Source organism: Ischnura elegans, chromosome 12, assembly GCF_921293095.1.
Source record: "Ischnura elegans chromosome 12, ioIscEleg1.1, whole genome shotgun sequence".
Lineage (NCBI taxonomy): Eukaryota > Metazoa > Arthropoda > Insecta > Odonata > Coenagrionidae > Ischnura > Ischnura elegans.
Genome location: NC_060257.1, coordinates 86,656,204 through 86,678,644, shown reverse-complemented (window position 1 = coordinate 86,678,644; position 22,441 = coordinate 86,656,204). Strand labels below are relative to the sequence as shown.

The following is a 22,441-nucleotide window of genomic DNA, read 5'->3' as shown; positions in this document are numbered from 1 at the left end:
ATGGAAAGTCCTTTGCACTGGCTAAAATACTTTTTAGGAAAGATTAGAGGAGAGCGAATTTAAAAGTTGCTTCAAACAAATCTTTGAAGTGTTGACAAATGATGATGATTTTTAAGAAATGCGAAGGCCTTTAGCATTCCAAGATATCTCATCCATTGCACTTCAGGAGGGTTAAATTGACATGTTCTGTCGAATTTTACAGACATTTGCTAAATTAACTTCATTAGAAACCACAGCGATTTTTATACTGAAGCGTTACATTTCAATTTGAAACTTTTAATTAATTATCCACTAATTCAAAAAGCAATTATCCTGAAGCCAGGAAAAAAACGTTGACAATCGAAGAAAGTTGCCGAGAACGAGAATCTGAAAAAGATGTGACCACTAATCTCCAAAGACTGGATGAAGGCGCTTAAAAACGGTCCCAGTAAAATTCAGCTTCCCCACCCTCCGCTAGTTGGAAAGACAAAAAATGTCTGAGACGGAAGAATACAGCAGCGCCTCGGAAAATAAAGCTACGCGGGCGAAAACAAGTCCAGACATTCCCACTGTTTTTTATCCACCGTCCATCCAGCTTCTCCACCAGAAGCGAGGTTTCCCGAACTCAAATGCTACCCTTCCATCAATTGTTCAAAAATCCAAGCGAGGTATAAAAAAAACTCGTCTCCAGGTAACCGGTGAAAGATGACCGACGAAATGAATTCGCGGCATATATTACAACGAGTCGATTGGGTGCTTGAATTCTTCAAGCGGGTAATTAGGAAGGTGGGAACATTGTTGTGTCACGTGTTGTCGAGTATTGTGTCCATAAGTGTTTAAAATATTCAAAAATTTCCCTGCCGGTTTTTGAAAGGGTAAGGAACTTAATTGTTTACTTTTAAAATTATTTGTTATTTTCAATATGATTTCATTTGACGGATAGTTCATTATTTGAATAGGCTAAGTTTAGTACTGAGACATAATTGGAATAAGGTTTTTAAAATTTCAAGACAGTGATGATTTTGTGGTTATTTTTCAACTCTTAAAGTCCAAAAGCGTTGTGATAAGCGAAACTTGAAAATGAAACGCAGATACCTTAGATAAATATATAAAGATATACCACTCGCAAAACATATGTCCATAATGCAGTGTGTAAAATACTAAATTGTAACGATTCCCCAAATTTCTTTGGTACTAAAAAATAGTTATTCTCAAGATATTCCAATTTCAAAAAAATAGCTTTGGCATATTTGCTATCATTATTGTATCGAATTATCAAGTATACTGACACGTGTATTGAAAATTCGCAATCCTGTTCCAGTCTTCGATCATCAACCCTAAAATTCCTGGTCAACTATGCACGTGGGTAGAAAATCCTGTATGTAATAACGATTCGATATATTTTAAGAAAAAGCATATTCAATATATATAGATCGTGAGACTAAACGCAAAGCATATTTCCATTGGGCATTGTGAGGAAGACCAAGATGTACCCATTCACCAAATTTCATTGGTCCAACGGATACACTAATCAAGTTATGCCAATTTAAATATTTGCTAAAATAATCAAATCGATTTTTCAATTATACTGAAATCTGTACTGTTAAAACCGCAATGCTATTGGTTTAACTTCCAGTCTATGGGTATCTACTACATAATTCCTGGTCAACTATGTCCTTGGATGTAAAATCCTATATGTAATAGCAATTCGATATATTTTAAGAAAAAGTAAATTCGATTTCTATCGAACGTGAGACTATAAAAAAAAATATTTCAATTGGGCATTGTGAGGAATACCAAGATATATATACCATTTACCAAGTGTCATTGGTCCAACGTAAATACTAATCATGTTATGCCAATTCGCGTATTTGCTACAATTATCGAATCGATCTTTCGATAAAACTGCAATCTGCACTGTAATATCCGCAATGCCGTGGATTTTAATTCCAGTTAATAGAAATCTTCTCTATATTTCCTGGTCAACTATGTCCTTGGATGTAAAATCCTATATGTTATAGCAATTCGATATATTTTAACAAAAAGTAGATTCGATATATATCGAACGTGAGACTAATCACAAACAATATTTCAATTGGGCATTGTGAGGAATCCCAAGATGTACCCATTCACAAAATTTCATTGGTGCAACGTATATACTAATCAAAATATGCTAATTTCAGCATTTGCTATAACTATCGAATCGATCTTTCGATTATACTGACACCTGTACTGTAAAATCCGCAACGATATCGATTTTATTTCCACGCTATGGTCATCTTCTATATAATTGCAGGTCAACAATGCTCGTGGGTGTAAAATCCTATATGTTATAGCTATTCGATATAATTTGTGAAAAAGCAGATTCGATATGTATCGAATGTGAGTCTACATGCCAAACATATTTCCATTGGGCAATGTGAGGAATACCAAGATGTACCCATTCACCAATTTTCATTGGTCCAACGTATATACTAATCCAGTTATGCCAATTTGCGTATTTGCTACAATAATCGATTCGATCTTTCGATTATACTGACATCTGTAATGTAAAATCCGCAATGACATTTTTTTAATATCCAGTCTATGGTCATCTACTATATAATTCCTGGTCAACAATGCCCATGGGTGTAAAATCCTATATGTTATAACTATTCGATATAAATTGTGAAAAAGCAGATTCGATATATATCGAATGTGAGACTACATGCAAAACATATTTTCATTGGGCATTGTGAGGAATAAAAAGATGTACCCATTCACCAAATTTCATTGGTCAAACGGAAACAATGTTGAAGTTATGCCAATTAACGTATTTGCTAGAATAATCGAATCGATTCTTCGATCATACTGACATCTGTACTTTAAAATCCGCATTGCTTTTGGTTTAACTTACAGTCTATGGGTATCTACTATATAATTCCTGGTCACCTATGTCCTTGGATGTAAAATCCTATGTGTTATAGCAATTCGATATATTTTAATAAAAATTATATTCGATATATATCGAGCGTGAGACTACATAATAAACAAATTTCCATTGGGCATTGTGAGGAATACAAAGATGTACCCATTCACCAAATTTCATTGGTCCAACGGAAACACAATTGAAGTTATGCCAATCAACGTATTTGCTATAATAATCGAATCGATTTTTCGATCATACTGACATCTGTACTTTAAAATTCGCAATGTTTTTGGTTTAATTTCTGGTCTATGGGTATCTGCTATATATTTCCTGGTCTACTATGTCCTTAGATGTAAAATCCTATATGCTATAGCAATTCGATATATTTTAAGAAAAAGTAGATTCGATATGTATCGAGCGTGAGACTATATACAAAACATGTTTCCATTGCGCATTGTGAGGAATACCATGATGTACCAATTCACTAAATTTCATTGGTCCAACGTATACACTTATCATTTTATGCCAATTTGCGTATTTGCTATAAAAATCGAATCGTACATTCGACTATACTGCCACCTGTATTGAAAAATTCGCATCCTATTGATAACCCCTCCATTCGATGGCCATACCCTTATCCCTCTCTTCTCTACTATCCCCGCTTTCAAAATTTCGCCTATGTTCTTATATTAGTGACGTATATAGGGCGATGCGTTTATTTCTTACGGGGACCTTATACAAAAAGATATAAATTCATATTGATATATCTTCGTTAGGAAACAATACTCATCTAAATAATTTATGTGTACGCATAATTCATTTCTTCCCTTATATATTTTTATAAATTTTATCCCCGTAACTATGTAAATAGGTCTGAAAAATGGCTCAATCGAATGCAACCTTTTATCGATCATAACTTCGACTGTAATCGCTCGATTTGCTTGATTTAACTTTTGTCGAAGAAAAGACATCAACAGTAGTATTATATATGACTTTCACATTCATGCCTTGATTTAGAAAAAAGTTATTAGCGATTTAAGCGTAACCAAGGAGATTGGTATCGATATAACTCGCACATGAATCGATCGAGCGAAATGGTCATCATTGCAAAAGTTGACCATTGTGATAAAAGTATTAGGTACCCTAAAAATTTCATTTATGTAGCTGGAACGGTTGCTATGATATTCAAGATTGTATGCTCCACAAAATAATGGCGACAATGATTTTTCGCGTGCAGGACATTTTTCGGAATTTAATTATGAATTAACCAAGAGGGTTACGGCGAAAGTAAGCTTAAACGTGAGGGTACGAAGTACCCTCTAACGGTTTTTCCAGAAGAGTCCAAATTTTCATATGGCACATGTCTCAAGGCTGAAATCCGAGTTTGAAAATTCGCCCATCACGACAATGTTAAATCGAAATCGTTTATTCCTCGGAATTGTTTCGACATATGAAAATTCCAAGATAGCCAAAAAATCAACCAAAAAATTCTCTACCAAATAAGTCAAGGAATTTGTCGTACGATTATTGCAAGTAGGTCAAAAAAATTCCTAAACTTTTTCCATAAGAAAAGCATAGAAAACGTTCAAAAAATAATAAAAAATACTGAATATCAATTGGTCGCCATGAAAACCATACCAAAAAATCGACCAAAAAATCTACTTTATGTCCATTGAATATCATGTTCCTCAAGCGTTTTAAAGTACAAAATAAAAGCGAAAAATCTTTAGTCCCATAAGGCTCCCATGTTAATTCAAGTCGATATATCTCGAAAACTAATCGATTTTTTCAAGTTTTAAGATTTTTCCTCCCGATGAATTTTTTTTCACTTTTACATCCAATAAGCCAAATATCCACACCTACCACAGTTTGGGCTGTGAATTTTGATGAGTCAGTCAGTGGTTAACCAATTTGCCATCTTATATTAGCTTAATTACATGCATTCTTTTCCGAAGAAAAACCTTCCTACAAATTGAAGTAGGGTGACAAATTGTCCGACGGATATTGATATCGTACTGATTTGTTTCTTGGCACAACTATATGAACATTTACACCGTCAGCGCTGACAATAGCGTGGATTTCTTGAAAACGTTTACCTAATACTAGAATTAAGAACTGTTACCACATATTTTGGCCCTTAAATAACCATACGCTTTTTTGACTAAGTCCTAAAAGTGATAATAATTGTTAAGACTCCAGATAGAATGACTACATTAGAAACCGAAAACTTTATAATCGATTTAACTAATGGAATTTTTCCGAGTATCATAAAGGCATCTTTTGCCTAAAATGAATTATATCGCCGAAATCACGTATGTTCACGTGTTACGTCATAACGTCATAATTCAGAATAGGTGATATAACATAATTCTCAATTCAAACGATAATCTGATTTGAAAAAAAACACTTCGAGAATCGAGAGAGGTAGACATGAAAACATCGCTCAAACATCGTATGTTGTTATGCACACACTACTGTCCATGGATATAATTATACTTCAGAAATTATTTTCTAAAATATGACAGAATATGGAAGCTATATTCAATCAAATAAGGCGTTTGGCTACAAGGAGTCAGCATTTTGGCACATTTCTTATGGATATCGAGCCGAAACAACACAATTGCATTCATATACAGTTCTCACACGTCTCAGACTTGAAGCGACATTTTGTCTATGCATAGACAGCATTAGATGTTATGATGTTTTTCAATGTCATTTGGTTTGCCATTGATCTAAAAAATTATATATTTTAGTTCCAGCTACTGCCTGATCCTCAAAATGAGTTTCACATACCCTGACCATGGGCGCAGGTGGAAAAAATATCAGAGGGTGCATTCACTTCCGTCCCTAGGGCGTTATGTTTTCCAGTGTGGTGGTGAGGCTTTATTTTAAAAAGTAAAACAACAAAAGCTTTGCTTATTTTTCAATAATTTACCTTTCTAAATACAGTGATAATATTCAAACCCCGAGAGAAGTTTGCAAAATCATTACCAAAAGTTATGCATGGGCCGAAGAGGTACTAGTGTGTAATTTGGGTTATGTGTGTCTCTAAGCGTTTGCATTTTTGAAAATGTATGAAAAAAATCGCATAAAATCGCATTATTTAATGGTAATTATTTAATAAAAGCGTACCTTGAGTTTTCTTATCATGGAAATCACGTAAAGATAACAGTAATGCGGTATTGCAACTCTTTTAGAGCAAGGAGTATGAGTCCAAACTTAGTAATAGAGAGTCACAGAGTTGAATACTTATGTCCTAGATAGTGGTAACCCATCGAGGCACGGCTCGAACAAGCGATCTTTGGCACGGCATGCGAGGACTTACACCCTCCGACACCGAGGTGGACCTGGTAGCCTGCCTTTTCGACATTTTATTTAATACTCTGGATTTTCAAGAATGCTAAAGACAAGAAACAATAACTAGTGAAAAAATAAGCTAATAGTAGAGTTTAGACGAGAGGTGCGTTAGGATTTTTGACCTGTGGCTATGATTGTAGGGGGATTCTAGTTCGGTTGATGCTAAATGAGTTTTCCGTTTCGTAGCTTTCTTCAGTCCATGAAAATGGCATTCGCTTCATGTTTTTTTCCGAGAGGCATCCCTACGATTAAGGCTCCCGGGTACATTGACCAAAAACTACGCTGCAGACGTCTGGGCAGATTCGTCTGAGGCCTCTGTTATTCCTTGCACATAACATTTGAATGCTTATTCACGAAGAAGAAACATCGATATTTAAAAAAACCGTCGTAATATTTCATTTCTCGTTTTACACGCTGCAATATTGACCTCGCAAAAACACTAAATTCAGCAAAATTGGCTGCCTGCTACGTGTACGAGTATGACGACGGAACCCAAAAAGTCGAGTCGACGAGAGGCGTAGCTAGGAATTAAGGCTGGGGGGGGGGGGGGGGTTTACGTGCAGCCAATACCGGGGTGTGTGGGGGTATGGAATACCCACCAAGTTAAGCGGTAGGCGCGAGATTAGTAAATTGCGGAATTTTAAGATAAATGGTTGAAAATGGTGAGTTTTATAGCTTTCTGAAGGATATATAATAACCCTTACGCTATTCTATTAGTAATAGCAATCCAGTTAAATAAAATGGATTAAACTTAAAAATTTCTCTCTGCTCTGGAGGGGTTTTATCCCCCAAACCCCCCCCCCCCTCTCGCTGCGCCACTGGAGTCGACCGCCAGCGAGATATTGGCGGTGACGGAGTGCGACAGATCTTCCACCTCCGGAGGCGCTGAGGCGCTGCCAGAACGCCCTCGGCTTGTCATCAGCCTGGGAGAGACGGCTAGAGTGATTGAGGGCAGTGGGAATGGGAGGATGTCTGTATGTGTGTACGTAGGGTAGAGCTTGTGCGAGGCAGATCGCGGCAATTCTTGGGAGCGGTGGCCGGGGGTTGGGCGTCGCGTCGTCGGGGAGATTAGAGGGACCGCCACCGCGGTGGAGAGAGTCTGGCCATCTACCAAGAACGGAGGATAGGAGTCACCCGGCCTTCTTTATGCCTCCTTTATCAACACACACTTAATCACAGTGGAGAGTCCTAACATTCATAGCTCTCTCTCTCTTTTTATAAAATAAAAGCAATGAAGCTAAGGTGCTCTTCGACCCAGAATTCGTTCGATTGCGAGGACAAGAGAAGGAGACGAGAATGAATGAATAAAGGAAAACGGATAAGTTCAACAGAGTTAGGCTTCAATAGGGTGGTATCCTATTACTTTCTTATTGACTAAATCGAAATATTAATACTCCTGGAGTACGTATTTCACGCTCTTAGATTTTTAAATCACGATATCTATTTTTCGCGATTGAATGAAGAGTGAAAATTTCAAGCGCGCGAAAACGCGACGGGTAAGTATGAATGCCGGGAAAACTCCGTGTGACGTAATTCTGGTTCCCGCTGCCGCAAGTGAGGTGACCTTGGGGCGAGGCTTTGGGCGCTGATACGACGCAGGATGCTAGCAGGTAGCAGAGTACCATGCTAGCTGGTAGCGCTTGGCTTAAATAAGGATTATTAATACATTATCAAACGAAGAAAACTCTCCGACCTTAGCCAGTTTTAATAGGTGATTATTAACAGATGTTTCCCTGAGCTCTGGGCCTCATGCACGCATTGGTAATCTCAGGCGATTTAAAACTTCTATCTACTCGTATAGAAACTAGGTCCCTGTGACGTCACGTAGAGTGGCATCGCATGGGAGCCACTCTGGACTTTTTCAAATGAGGATAAAATTGACCAATGCCATTTGTCTAAACTGGGATTTCTAAAACCAAATAATTTTTATATTATGGACACACTAATGGCGGGTAACGAATAGCAATCAATGCATTTCGTTTTCTTTGATGAAGGAAACTCCCCTATTGGTGGAAGTTAGGCATATTTAAATAAATAAAAGATCGTAGCACTTTTCCCACCAGATTTTTTACCGCATGCAACGCATTTCGGCTCACTGAGCCATCATCTGGCACAAGGTGTACTCTTATCCCAGATAATGGCTCAGTGAGCTGAAACGCGTAGTACGCATTAAAAATTCATGTGGAAAAAGTGCTACGATCTTTTATTTATATAAATGAAGGAAAAAGGCGTGAAGGATATTGAAATGAAGGACTTACGGGTAAATATAGCGGCAGTGGTTGTATTAGTGAAGAGTTATCTTTTTTAAGAATTTTAAATAAAGTATATTTACTATGCCTCATCGTACCCAGTTTAAAAAACAACACTGGACTAACACTACTGGACACACGTCTCTAACTAGCACTTCACTGGAGAGAATTACCTTCATCGCTATTTCTCAGTATAATGAAAGAGCATGTAAGCGAAGGTGCCTTTCAACTCGAAATTCGTACATTTTTGAGACGAAGAAATTACGATAAGCATGAAGAAAAAAAGGAAGAACGAAAAAACATAGTGGCAAAGGTTGTGATAATGAAGGATTATTATTTAAGACTTTTATATACAAATAAATGTACTATGTCATATTTGATTATGTCTGAAATAGTATCATATTAACAACTCTACACAAACAATTTCACCACTACGATTCACAATAGTTACCAAAATATTCACCACAATCAGAGCCTAAGGAAAATTCGGTATTATTGCAAGCACTAGCTACTAAATAATCACGCTCCCCGAAATCATAGTAACATTTTTGTATCCTATTTACACTAATGCGAAAACCTTATATGTGTACAATGTCAGAGCAAACGCGGTCTAAAGTAGTAGCAGTACACTAAAACAACACAAGCGCTATATTTCACCGCAACAATTTACACAGCGATTCACTACAATTGTGATATCACTTGCACAAATGCTTCTTTCTCTGAACAGGATTAGCTCTCCCGTACTTTATACAGCCTACTGTACTCTGTGGAGAAATTACTATTCAGAGTTCGGTATACAGGCTTCAGCGTAAACATGTTCTTGCGCGATGGAAGCTTCGATACATCACCAAAATGGCAGCAATAAAACTTGACAATAATATTTAATTCGGTGAGTTAAATAGAAAGCTTCAGATTTTATTACATTTGGAGTATTAATTGAATCACCATTTTAATGCAAGCGCGAGTCACACTCAGGGATGGAAAGCTGTGCATTATAAAAATATACTGAATATTGTGATTGCCACGCATGAATTTACTTTTTGTTTATGTAAGGATATTACCGGAGAGAATGCATAATTCGATTGAAATGCTTTAAAAATACTTAGCAAGATGTTTCCCAAAGGTAAAGAATATTTTAAGTGCCTGTTTAATGCTGTCAAAAATGTAAAGAGATTAGGTGATAGATATGATCAAAACATCGCATAAAAAATATATACTCTACCCATCAAAAAACTAAAAATATTATAATAGATTCATTGCGTTATTTTAGACTAAAAATCGCATGCGTATTAACGTCGAAAAAATTAATTAAAGGAGGACATTTCCTCTTTTATTACAACTGTATATGCTCCGCTCATTTCAGAGAATATCTTCTATTAATGCGGCCGCGGTATTTACGCCTTACATATCATCCGAGCTCATGCCGATTGGCAAAATAAAATCCTCGATATTCGACGTTTACCAGCCAGAATAAATGCCACTTCATGACTACCCGAGCTTCCGCGTTACTCTTGCACTTCCGAGACCATACACAAAAAAGCTGTTTGAAAGATACAAAATGATACAAAATTACCTACTGCACTTTTAGTAAGTACCAAAATACAATACTCAGAGACCCGTATCATGTAACTTAAATTCAATACACTAATCTTATTAAATCTATAAAAAAATAACTAGCTTATTTCCGCCTACGTTCTCCAATTGATTTGCTATAGGTGACTGTTTGACAGCATTTCAACACGTGGTGCTGTCAACGCTTCCCCTGCCATCAATGTGGTCGAGTACCTATCTCTCATCTCAAAGCCAGCCCTCTCGAGGATGTGAGTGAGATCTGACGGAAATCGAACCATTGGAAAAAAAATATCGCCACTGGTGACTCAAATAGAAAACTTGCAAGAGGCAAGTCTGGATAAAACGGCAGAGGGCGTTTCAATTTTGGGGCATACGTCAAATTCTTAAAAATTAACTTCAAGTTTCAAGTATAAAAAATGGTTACTATGAAGAAAACAATCTTTTATGTGAGTAATCCATAGAAACAGACACTATTTGGCGTCCAAAATCATAAATTTTTCTGCAATGATTAAATTAACTTGAGACATTATTGGAAGAAGCTTTAGGCAGTGAACTAAATTTCGCTGTAAAAATAAAATTATCTTGAGGTGTTACGAGAAGAAGTTTTAAATGTTGATGATTTAAACATTGGCCTCTAAAATGATGTCAACAATGGTCAGGGTGGATGCCAGAGTGAAGTACATGATCGAAAAACTAATGAAAGCAATCGCTTAAAATTATATTTTGAAATTCATTTCCTTTAACACTGTCTAAAATAATAGAAAATAATTAAGTTGCATCCATTTACATTCGGTTTTATAATGTATGGTGAACGCTAGCCATAAGATGATACATCCACTTTACCTGGCGATGACTGAAAATTATGGATTGCTTGAAATCTGATCTTCTGCAGAAGCTAGCCAGAACTTTCAACCATCTCTAAGTAGGTAATGAAAAAGGCTCTATAACGTTATTGTCAGCGTTAGCAAGACATTATAAAACTGAAGAAAACGCAAAATTCACAGAGTAAATATCTTAAAAATATCTTATGAAATCCATATTATGTGACATTTTCTTAAAAGATAAAATTGGCATAAGTTCCACCCATTTAACGTGTAAAACGAGTTCTTCACTAAATGGCGGCATGAATTCCGACGATCGTACTTGGTGCTCCAACCCTGTGTTTGAATCAACAGGCAAGAGAGACGCTCAACACGAAACGCGAAACGTGTGTTAAATCCACGCATTCCTAGAATGGAGACTGCCTATCATCTTCAGGCGTCTCAAAAATTTTGTTTTTGAGTGCGCCGAAAAAGATTCACCAGAATCATAGCCTTTGGAAAATGCAGTCACCGTACAAGCTCTAACTATTCAGCTACCATGCTCGCCAAAATATTCTTTCCGTTTGTTTACACAATTACGACTACCTTATGCATGAACTATGCCACAGTAGATGTGGTCTGAAATAATAACAGCTAACTAACACATAACACACTTCATTTCAACACCACGATTTACAATGCGATTCACTACACTTCGTGATATCACTTTCACATATGCAACTACTACTGACCTGAACACAACAGCTAGTTCTACTGCCTTTTGTTGAGCTTATACTAATCTGTTTTGATGTTATTAGAGAAGATTTTAGTACAAAAATGTGTTTACGGAACGGAAACTTCGCAGTATTAACGAAGAACACATACATGAAGAACTGTTACATACATAAACAAGAATACACATACATAAACATGAAGAACTGTTACAAGGTTCTGGAAACCTAGTTACTAACTAGTACTTGAGTATATTTACATAAAAACCAATAAAATTGTTACAGTAATAAATATAAATTCCTATAGGCAAGCTTCATATATGTAAAGGCATCTAGGGTTTTCCATTAGTAAGGCTATAGTAAAATATACTTCTAATGTTTGGCCTAGATCAACGTTATCTGAAGGCCTAGCCGACGTCATTTTTAGCAAATGAAACTTTTTGCTCGATATGGCCATAGGCCTGTAATTGTAAGAGTCATTTCTTATTTTTTATCCACTTGAGTTTTTTAGGATTGAGTACTTCCAGCTTCACCGCGGGTGACGCACAATGGAATTGTCTGCCCTGATTATTTTCGTCTTCTCTTTTCATTTGGCAAGATAAAAATCAACGCACAGGCTGGCTGGTGAATAAGACTGCCACGAAATAACTTTATCTGCGTGAGCATTACCCAACTTCACCGGATGACGAGACACGAGCGAATTGCTGCGTTGTCAAGCTTCTACGTTGACGTGCTGACTGGAAGAATGTTCACCTATTCAACAACTCTGTTTATTCCGTCAGCAGCACCACGGATCCCGATTTCATTCACCTTGTTTTTTTACGGTACACATAGTACTAAGCGGGATCCTTTTCAGAGGCAGTGAAGACGCAAGGTAGTTCAAAACGGATTTTAAACCTTCTGAAATTTGCAAGTTAATTTATTGAAAAACGCACTGTTTCAACAACATGAAGTTTCAACAACATTCCTATTTTATTTTGTTTAATTTAACCTCTATTTCATTGTTTTCTTTTACTGCACAATTAAAAATATCTCACTACTTTATATCATTTATCTATAAAAGTTGTATAAATGTTATAATTATACGCAAAGTATTAAGATTGTTTTCCGATGATGATCCCACCAACAGAAATAACCTCTGGGATCACCTTAGGCTACAACCTGGTTTTGCATCTATGATATTTTAATATACATAAGGCGTAATATAAGATAATATTGAGGTAAAGCCAGCGATTCAGACGGAATAGATCCCTGAACTATCAGAATAAATATAAGACATTTAGCCATTAGCTTAAAAATAATACTGAAAATATAAATATTCAGCTTATTAGTAATTTTAAAGAAATTTAACCAATTAAGGCGTGATAAAGTGGAAGTTCGACAAACTAAAATAAACTTAATGGCTCTTTTCACAATTATTTTAATGTGAGCGATGCGATTCCACTCATAGACACTAAGGAAGGCGACTCTAACTAAGCGAAAGTCAAAACCAGTAAAATTTCAGTAGTTTTGTTCCCGGTAGCGAAATGCAAAAAAGAATTACAATTGCAAAAACTGACCAAAAAGAGCCGGCCCACAAAACGGGAGACGAACAGTGGCAAGCCACAATTATTTCCTCTCTCTCCACTGCAGTGGTTCTCATTTACGAAACTCTAGCAACCAGTTACAGGTGCAGCACTATGACATGCGATAGGATCACAACAATAGCCAACAAGGCAACAACCGGTAGCGTTGCAATCTCCACAGCCAGGTTGGTATTATTAGTCCTACTCTTAAGTTGCAGAATCTCATCCGGAATAATTTCTTTTTTTAATCCGAAATATTTTTTTTCATCACGTGGCAATATTGTCGTCACTTTAATTTGGGTCCGGTCGCCCCTTTGGTCCACACGAGTCCGCTCTGGGTCACCGGGTACACTCACCTCACCGTGTAGACGCGAACCGGCCCCCATCATCCACCCATTCGAGGCATGAGGGGACACTCATTCGAGGCAAGAGGGGCCAAGGAGACCGAGTTTACAGCATCTCTCCTACAGCGAGGAAGGGGAACGGACGAAGGCGAGAGCGGACCGCTGATCGTGTCTCCCGCGCGCGTTCTGGAATCTCTTTGCGTCTCCGCGTGCGATGAAAAAATGCGGGGAAAAAATCTGGCCCATTGCGATATCGTACCGCGGATTTTGTTTTTCGGTTTGTTTCCCTGACTCTCTTGTGACTTAAGGTTTATGGGTATTCTCCAGTGTTGGGTAAACGAGGGAGAGGAAGGAATATAATAGGATGTTTTGAAAGAATGAAAGGGAGAAGACTTTATTGTGAATTGAAGAGGGATATACATGATGGAAGGAGGGACTGCCGGAATGCATCGTAAATACTTCATGTAAATATACATTAATCGGAAGAATACTTCAATAATATTATCCGTCATTCCATTAACGACCAAAACTGTAATATCCCGATAAATCAATTGATAATATGTGGCTAAGTGGTGGTTAGTAATGCGAAAGATCCACAGAGAAAAAATCATTCGCCTTGACCGGGATTCGAACCCGGATCCCCCGATTTCCGGTCGAGTGCTTTAGCCAGTTAAGCTACCGAGGCATAGGCTACGGTGCATATTTTCGGACACTACCGGACAAGATTGTGCATTGCGGGTGACTCCCGTAAAAGTTATCACCGCGGCTAGTCCCGGTATACTTTAAACTATTGGTTAGTAATAATTTTAAGCATCATTCGTATTTCTAACGTGCAAACTGCTATGCATATAGAATTAATGAGGTTACATAACAATATTTTTTCATTTGCTTACCAATCAGTGGTAATATATTTGCTGATGGTAAGCCAATATTTGTCGATTTCAGTTTTCTGTGGGAGAAAAATCATTTCACATTCCTTGCTTCGTCGAAAAATTAAACGAAAATCAGTGTATTCAGTAGGCAATGAAGACACTCTAATGAAATGACATTGAATGTAGGTAAATGAAGGTACTCTCGCTAAAAGAAAATATCGCCTCAAACTTTCATCATGGATGGAGAGTGCCGATTTACAGAATTATTTTTTGGAAAAATATTTGGAAAAATATTATTATTTCCTTTTTCGTTTCAATACGTGATAGCTGTTATAATTTTTGTTTAAAATGTATTAGTTATTATGCTGTAACCAATTTTATTTTCTGGGCCACATTTTCTGGGTTGACTATTGCTAGCATCGCATCTCCCTTAATATTTCCCTACCCTCTTCTTCTAACTCTTTCGTCTCAAAAATAATTTTTTTCAATGGAGGTAGAGCTAAATGTTAAGAGAAGGAATGATACAGGGGCTTATGGAAAATTACTAAGAATATGATAATGAATGCAGTATCTTTCGTAATCAAGCAATATTTTGACATTTCTCTTCGTTATAACGAAACTAAAAGCATTATCGTGCATGAATTTTTAAATAACTTCATAAGGTGGGATGACTTTGTGGAAAGTTTCAAAATTTTACTGCATTATAGATTTTTAATTATTGCTTACGGTATTTTTCGGCGAAGATAGGCTAGCGTGGAGCTTTATGAGAGCTACTATGGCCTGCGCTCCCTCACATGCTAAAAATTCGGCACATTTTATCTGCCTCAGGGGATTTTCCGCACATTACCACCAACCCAACTTCCCTTACCACAGGCGTCCAAACTTTGCATATTGCTGATAGTATGCTAACTGCAGTATTTCGTCCCTCTGATCTTAAGCAAGTATAAATAGGTAAATCTCTTTGGTAAATCTAGGTGGAAAGCATCTTGATTTGTTGTAAAAAAAAGCTGTTCGTTAGCTGGTCGAGGCATGGGTGCTTTAGACGTAACTGAGCAAACCAAAAACCAGCTGCACACGCTCCAGCTCGTTGGCTCTCTCATGCGGATCCCATGTATCGGCTAAAAGACCTCTGACAAGAGGAAGGTAGCCAATTACCCTACCTTAGTCTTCGCCCTTACCGAGAATTCTGTTCACAAAACGAACAACCCACTACTTGCCGTTTCCGGATTACAGACGGTGTAGTGGACCTATTTTAGATCCTTTTTAACGGTTTTAAAATGTAAGGAATTTTGATGTGATCTGGCAATTCCTCTTCAATAGGGTGGTTTCCTATTATTTTTTTAATGCCTAAATCGAAATATTATTACTCCTGGAGTACGTATTTCACGCTTGTAGATTTTTTAATGAAGATATCTATTTTTCGCGATCAAATGAAAAGGGAAAATTTTCAAGCGCGCGAAAACGCGACGGCTAAGAATGAATGCTGGGAAAACTCTGTGTGACGTCGTTCTGGTTCCCGCTGCCGCAAGTGAGGTGACCTTGGGGCGAGGCTTTGAGCGCTGATACGACCCAGGATGCCAGCAGGTAGCAGAGTGCTCTCCTAGCTGGTAGCGCTTGGCTTAAATTAGGATTATTAATGCCTTATCAAGCGAAGGAAACTTTCCGACGTTAGCCAGTTTTAATAGGTGATTATTAAGAGATGTTTCCCTGAGGTCTGTGCCTCATGCATGCACTGGTAATCTCAGACGATTTAAAACTCCTATCTACTCGTATAGAAACTTGTCACGTGGAGTGGCATCGCATGGGCGCCAATATGGACTTATTGAAATGCGTTCAAAATTTACCATTGTCATTCGTCTAAACTGGGATTCCTAAAACCAAATAATTTGTATATTATGAATATGCTAATGGTGGGTAACGAATCGCAATCAATGCCTTTCGTTTTCTTTGGTGAAGGAAACTACCCTATTCACTACACCGCTGAGTTCCTCTGCGGTTTCCAAATTTTGTCCACCTCAGTGGCGCAGCGAGGGGGGTTTTGGGGGATAAACCCCCCCCAGAGCTCAGAGAAATTTTTAAGTTAAATAAATTTTAAATACACCGAAGGATGAAGTTCGCCATGAAAAAATATTTGACTTAGCCGGTATTCGAACCCGGATCTCCCGATTGACGGTCAGGCGTGTTAACCAGTTCCACCACCAAGCCATTTTATCAGAGCGAACTTCGGGATGGGTTTCACTGAACAAGATGCTCACGTCACAAGTCCACACTGTGGCACATGTGGCGAGGGTCGTGCTTACTAAGCCACTGTCGGGGTGAAAAACCCTTATTTTGCCGCTGGTCTGCGACGACGAATCTCAGAGACCGAAGTTCGCTCTGAGAAAATGGTTTGGTGGTGGAACTGGGTAACACACCTGACCGGCAATCGGGAGATCCGAGTTCGAATCCCGGCTAAGTCAAATATTTTTTCATGACGAACTTCATCCTTTGGTGTATTTTAGTTTGCACCCGTGCGCGTGACTGCGTACAAAGTCACTTGTTCCTGCATTGCTTTGAGTTTATTTTACTTAATTGCATCAATTTTGCTCATGCAATAGCGTGAGGATTACCAAAATATCTTTCAGAAGGCCGAAAAACTCAACATTTTGAGCCATTTATCTTAATTTTCTGGCGGAGGGCCCCCGCAGCTACCGCTTACCCTGGCGGGTATACCACACCCTCAGTCCCCCCAGTAGGTACTAGTTGCGCCGGAAACCCCCCTATCCTTAATTCCTAGCTGCGCCCCTGCCCCACCGAGTCACTGTTTGAAGTGCAATAAGAGGAAGTTAGGTGCTAGGTGCAAGGTAAGGACTGTACGGTGGGTGGTCAAAGAATTCCCAAAGCAAAAATCTCGAATTATACTATTGGTTTTGACAGCGGTGTGAGCCTGTGGCTTTGTCCAATTGGCTCAACTCCCAGGCCGCGAGCCTCCATGCAGAGGGTTTAAAGAAACTGATGCAGCGGTACGAAAAATGCTTCAGAAGGAAACGGCGGTTATGTAGAGAAGTGAAGCAGATTTGTAGTCAAATAAAAGTGCCAATAAAATGTGTTTTACAAATTTTTTTACTGTGACCAAACGGCCCTTACTTTATGAATTTGCCTCGTATCTCTCCCCCAATGGCACGGTAAATGGGTTATAATATAAAAATAACACACATATAACGCTATAATTTATCAATATTTATTTTTGGAAAACAAGCCGATTCTAAATTTTGATACTAATCCATCACAATAAAATGTTTTTACTGCCTTCAATAGTTTTAAAGTGACAGCTCAACCAGATAAACCTAACTGATTAAGTCTTCTCAGGAAATCAGCTGGGTCAGGATGGACATTGCTGCCAACGTTTCGACTACCTTCTCTGCCATCGTTCTTCTTCACCCTGATGTCCATCCTGACCCGGCTGATTTCCCGAGAAGACTTCATCAGCAAGATTCGCTGGGAAAGTACCAAATCCTACACCAGCAAACCTAAGTTATGAAAATATTTTATGGCTGTAGAACTTCCCTTTGCAGCTACGAACGATATTAAAGTAATACCAATGATGTTAATGAGACCCTTTCAGAACGACCAATTCAGCTAATCCTGGGATTGTTTGGAAATCGATGACTACACTTCGCAAGAAATTATGTAAATGTGTAGGAGCAGGCCATAAAGAGCCACATAAAATCTATGTTGAGGTCATTACGTCACTCCTTATTCCACTTCGCTGCACTGAATTTTCACAATGATGCCGTTGCACTACTTTCTTCAGTGAGTGGACGTCTAAACTATTAATTTTATTGGATCCACATGTTAAGCTGGATATCCTATGGTTACTTTTTTCGTCACGATGGAAATCGTATAAAATATAATACACTTTCATGCTTTCATAGGGTATTACGGAAAAGTGGGTGAGTTTATGAAGGAAAGCGAACCACTATATTCTCGGAAAAATGCCCGGCTCTTTCTAATTCTACTGCCTGCATAGGAAGGTATGTCGAAAGTCTTTTCCCACGATAGGTTTGGAGGAACGCCCAGGTATTTAAATTCGTCCCTTGCACTAATATTTATCCCTTGACTCCGCTTTCTAGATGATGGTCGCCCTTTACCATTACATTGCATATTTTATATTTAGCCCAAGCCCGTGATCATGACAACGCGAATCTTCAGTAGAGAGTTCCAATATAAGAACCTTGGGGTACAAATTATTCGACGCATCACGGGTCTGTTTTTCCCGGTCTCCTAATACCTTTTGAAGTCCTCAGTTGTTTCTAAGATCCTTTCCAGCGAATCGCCGACTTTTAATCTAGTAATGAAGGTCACTATAAGTTAAAATCACTGAAGGAACTAGTGACTTTGTACGCAGTCACGCACGCGGGTGCAAAGTTAAATACACCAACGGATGAAGTTCACCATGAAAAAATATTTGACTTAGCCGGGATTCGGACCCGGATCTCCCGATCCCGATCGAGGGAGATCCGGATTCGAATCCCGGCTAAGTGAAATATTTTTTCATGGTGAACTTCATCCGTTGGTGTATTTCACCAGAAGTTCTTTGCCTCTTTTGTACCTCGCCAGTACGGGTAGGAGCAGGAATGTAATGATAGTCGTAGAAGATGGACCTTGAGGAAATATCAAGGACTGGAAAAGGACTCTGGTGATAGCTGTAGAGGAAGGACAACGAGAAAAAACCATGGAAACGGGCAGACCAAGAGTCAGACGAATAGAATGGGCAAGGTAAAAGAAAGACACGCATACCATCAGAAAAGAAGAGGTGGGAGTAAGTAACGAAGCAAAGAGGAGGTGAGGGAGGAATGTACAATGTATTATGCATTGTGTAATCTCATTTGCTGTGTGTCCATACCAGATGATGTATCTATGAGTGGAAACGCGTAGTATACATTAAAATTACTGTGGAAAAGTGCCATTCACTTTTATTTTAGTCTATCGAACTTTCACTGCATTGGTTCAATTTCATTAAGCTGTCTAATTTGCTGAATATTTATATTTTATCGTATGATTTCCTTCCTTCGCCAGTTGCAGGAAGCAGTCCCTAAAATCCAATGTTGGTAAGTAATCGATTAAAAGTAATTGCATTTCTTGTAACGATTACTTTTGCATTCATTTGTACTTGTAACGATTACTTTTTTACCATATGCAATTTTTATTTGTAATTCACTCCATACGGTAAACGAGGAATCGTTACATGCTCGAAATCGACGTTAACTTTTCTCTCTCCCACTCAATTTGCTCGTTTAGGTTAAGCCACTCTTATGTTGTAGCCTTCTTGCGATGGGTACAAAATATTACACCCCTTGTGTTTCTACAGCAGTTATAATTGTATTTATTGCAAGTGGAATTGCAACTTTAGCAATTTATATGACTCAATTTCACTGCACTATTCGACAGTTTCCAGTTTATCTCCAGAATGCAAAATCATACCAGAAGTAATTGTAGCCGTAATTATAATTTTACTGATTATTTTTTTAATCATTAATTTGTACTCGTAAATGACTGCTTTTTACGAAGTAACTGTAATTAAACTCTTACCAACATTGCTTGACATGGACGACCGGTGGAAAACCCGAGAAACTTTTCTGCATCCATGACCAACTTATATAACTTTTCACCAGCTTCCGAAGGATAGAGCCAATGAGAGAGCAATGTTTTAATCATTTCCTAATAGCTCGATAGTCATTAATAAAGGTGACATAAGACGACTATATTTTCAAACGTCAATTTCTCAAACTTCCTACCTCACGATTTAGTATTTTACCGAGTTGTCCTCTCAGCAGGCTACTGAAACGCGAGACCAAAATATGTGTGCTCACGAAACAGAAGCGACACGCGGGAAAAGAACGCAATAAACAAGTGACGGTGACCGGGGCGTGGGCGACGGAGTGTTGACCCAATAAACAGAACATTTCCCTTCCAACCGTCCGCGACTCACTACCGCACGACTGTATATCTACATATAATTGTTCTAATCCAATGGACTACCTTTTCAATGATACCCGCTGGGTGCCGGTTAACGTACACCCGGTATCCTATTCTGAATAACTCCTGCTGTGCACCGCCGGTTGGCATAGAAACAACTCCCTACGTAGATTTTGCATTAGTTTATTTTGGCACACGACATAGAAAAGCTATTCATGGTATATATAAAATACAATGATATACAATAAAAATAACAGTAATGTAATATCAATAAATATGAGCAAAGCTAATGTATGTCAAATTTTTTTGTGCATTCTGTTCTTATGTATATATTTTTTTAAATTATATTTTTGTAAAAAAACTCTATCTTAACATTTATTTATGTAAAATTATTGTATATTATTGTATTTTTATTGTTCTCATGTTTTCTTTCATAGCTCTGATGATAGTTTAAAATAAACTGAAACGTTGGCTAAAACTTTTTTTGCATCATATATATTGACCTATACTCCGGGAACTATTTACCATCAATATTGTAACAGTCAATAAGAAAATATCGGCTAATTTTTTACCCTTTGTAACCCAGAGCTGCTTCTGGGAGAAATCAAATTTCAGTATTCTTTACTGAATCATAATTATTGTGGCAGCTACATATTTCGCAAATAAACTTTACAGCACAAAATAAAACGCAGTTTTAAACCTTTGTTGAATAGGCTTGAAATTTTTTATGCTGCTTTGAGGCAACGATGGGTTATAAAGTGTTAATATAAGACTCAAGATGTACCTAAAAGCAAGAATTGAATATCTATTTAATTTCGTTATAGGCCAAAAATCAATGAATCCTCAGAACCAGATTAGTTTCTTTCTTCCTATTGCCTTTAATCTCGAATATCGGGCAAAAATTATTCCCAGATAAACAGGAAATCTGTGCAGCTTTGACAGCATCCGGCTAAATACTAATTTGGCTAAGAACTGCATAGTGTATCTGAGAGTAAGGAGGCTTTTGCTTCCGTCACATTTAGGTTATCATTTGATGCTTCTTAACGTCTCGGTGTTATTAAAAGGGATTAAAAATATTATATATATTAGAGATGAACTGTAAATATCTAACTGTACTATCGACAGAATGAAATGTAACCTATTGAGATTAATTACGGACACTAAAAAGTTCATTTATGCTTAACCAGAAAAATCGCAGCCCAAACGATGAATATCTGTTACATCTGTTAGGTTGACTTGCATATCGAAACAGGAACAACCTGGGTTTCATAACAAAACTACATATTGAGGTGACTGCATGTATCCCCTTTTATAACACCTGAAGATGCAACTATGCTATTAAACCCAGGTTGTACTTATTTCAATACATAAGTTAACGAAAAAACGTTTTATTTTATTTTTACAGTCTTTATATCAACTCACCAACCTGTCTGTTTGTCTGTTTGTCTGGTACAAATCTTGTAACTGAAATTTGACTCACTTCCTGTGAAGCAAAAACGCTGAAATTTTGCACACTTCTTCATTTCCGATGACAATACATGAAAATATAACTTTTTCTCTCCAACCCCCCTTTAACCACCCCCCAGTCAACCTATAGCCCCCCAAAACATGTTTTTGATCTAAGTAGTTCCAAATGGTCGATTTTCGTGTTTCGTGGCATTTTTAACATAGGGGTAGGCATTTAAAAGCATAGGGGTGGCATTTTGAAACATAGGGGGCTTACCATTCACTGAAAATTTAATAAATATAGTGACTTTTTTAATACGTCACTTTTGGTTTTTCGGGGTCACTGAGTTTTTTTGCTTTGTGTCATATATAAACGTTGCTCATCCCCTGTAATCTAAATATAAAGGCTGGTTTAAAAAAAAAAAATTTTTATAAGAACTTATTTATTTTCCAGTAGCAGGCCGCCCAGCGTTATTCGGGAAGGATAGTACCGAGAGAAGTGAGAAGTGGTCACTTGGAATTCATGGTCACACGGCAGAATTTTTTCGGCGATGTAACAAAGCAGGTACGAGCATGCGTAGCAAGGATTTCGGGTTGTCCTCCGCGTCGCTTCATCTTCATGACGACAGTCTCGCCGGCGTTGCAGCTGGCACCGGTAGG

The 22,441-nt window shown here is 37.9% G+C and overlaps 1 non-coding gene across 1 annotated transcript; it reads right to left on the bottom strand.

Moving 5' to 3' along the window:
- Positions 1-16,509: 16,509 nt before the first annotated feature.
- Positions 16,510-16,582, bottom strand: Trnad-guc. The gene has a single exon. It is a non-coding gene; the product is annotated as a tRNA-Asp (tRNA).
- Positions 16,583-22,441: the final 5,859 nt, after the last annotated feature.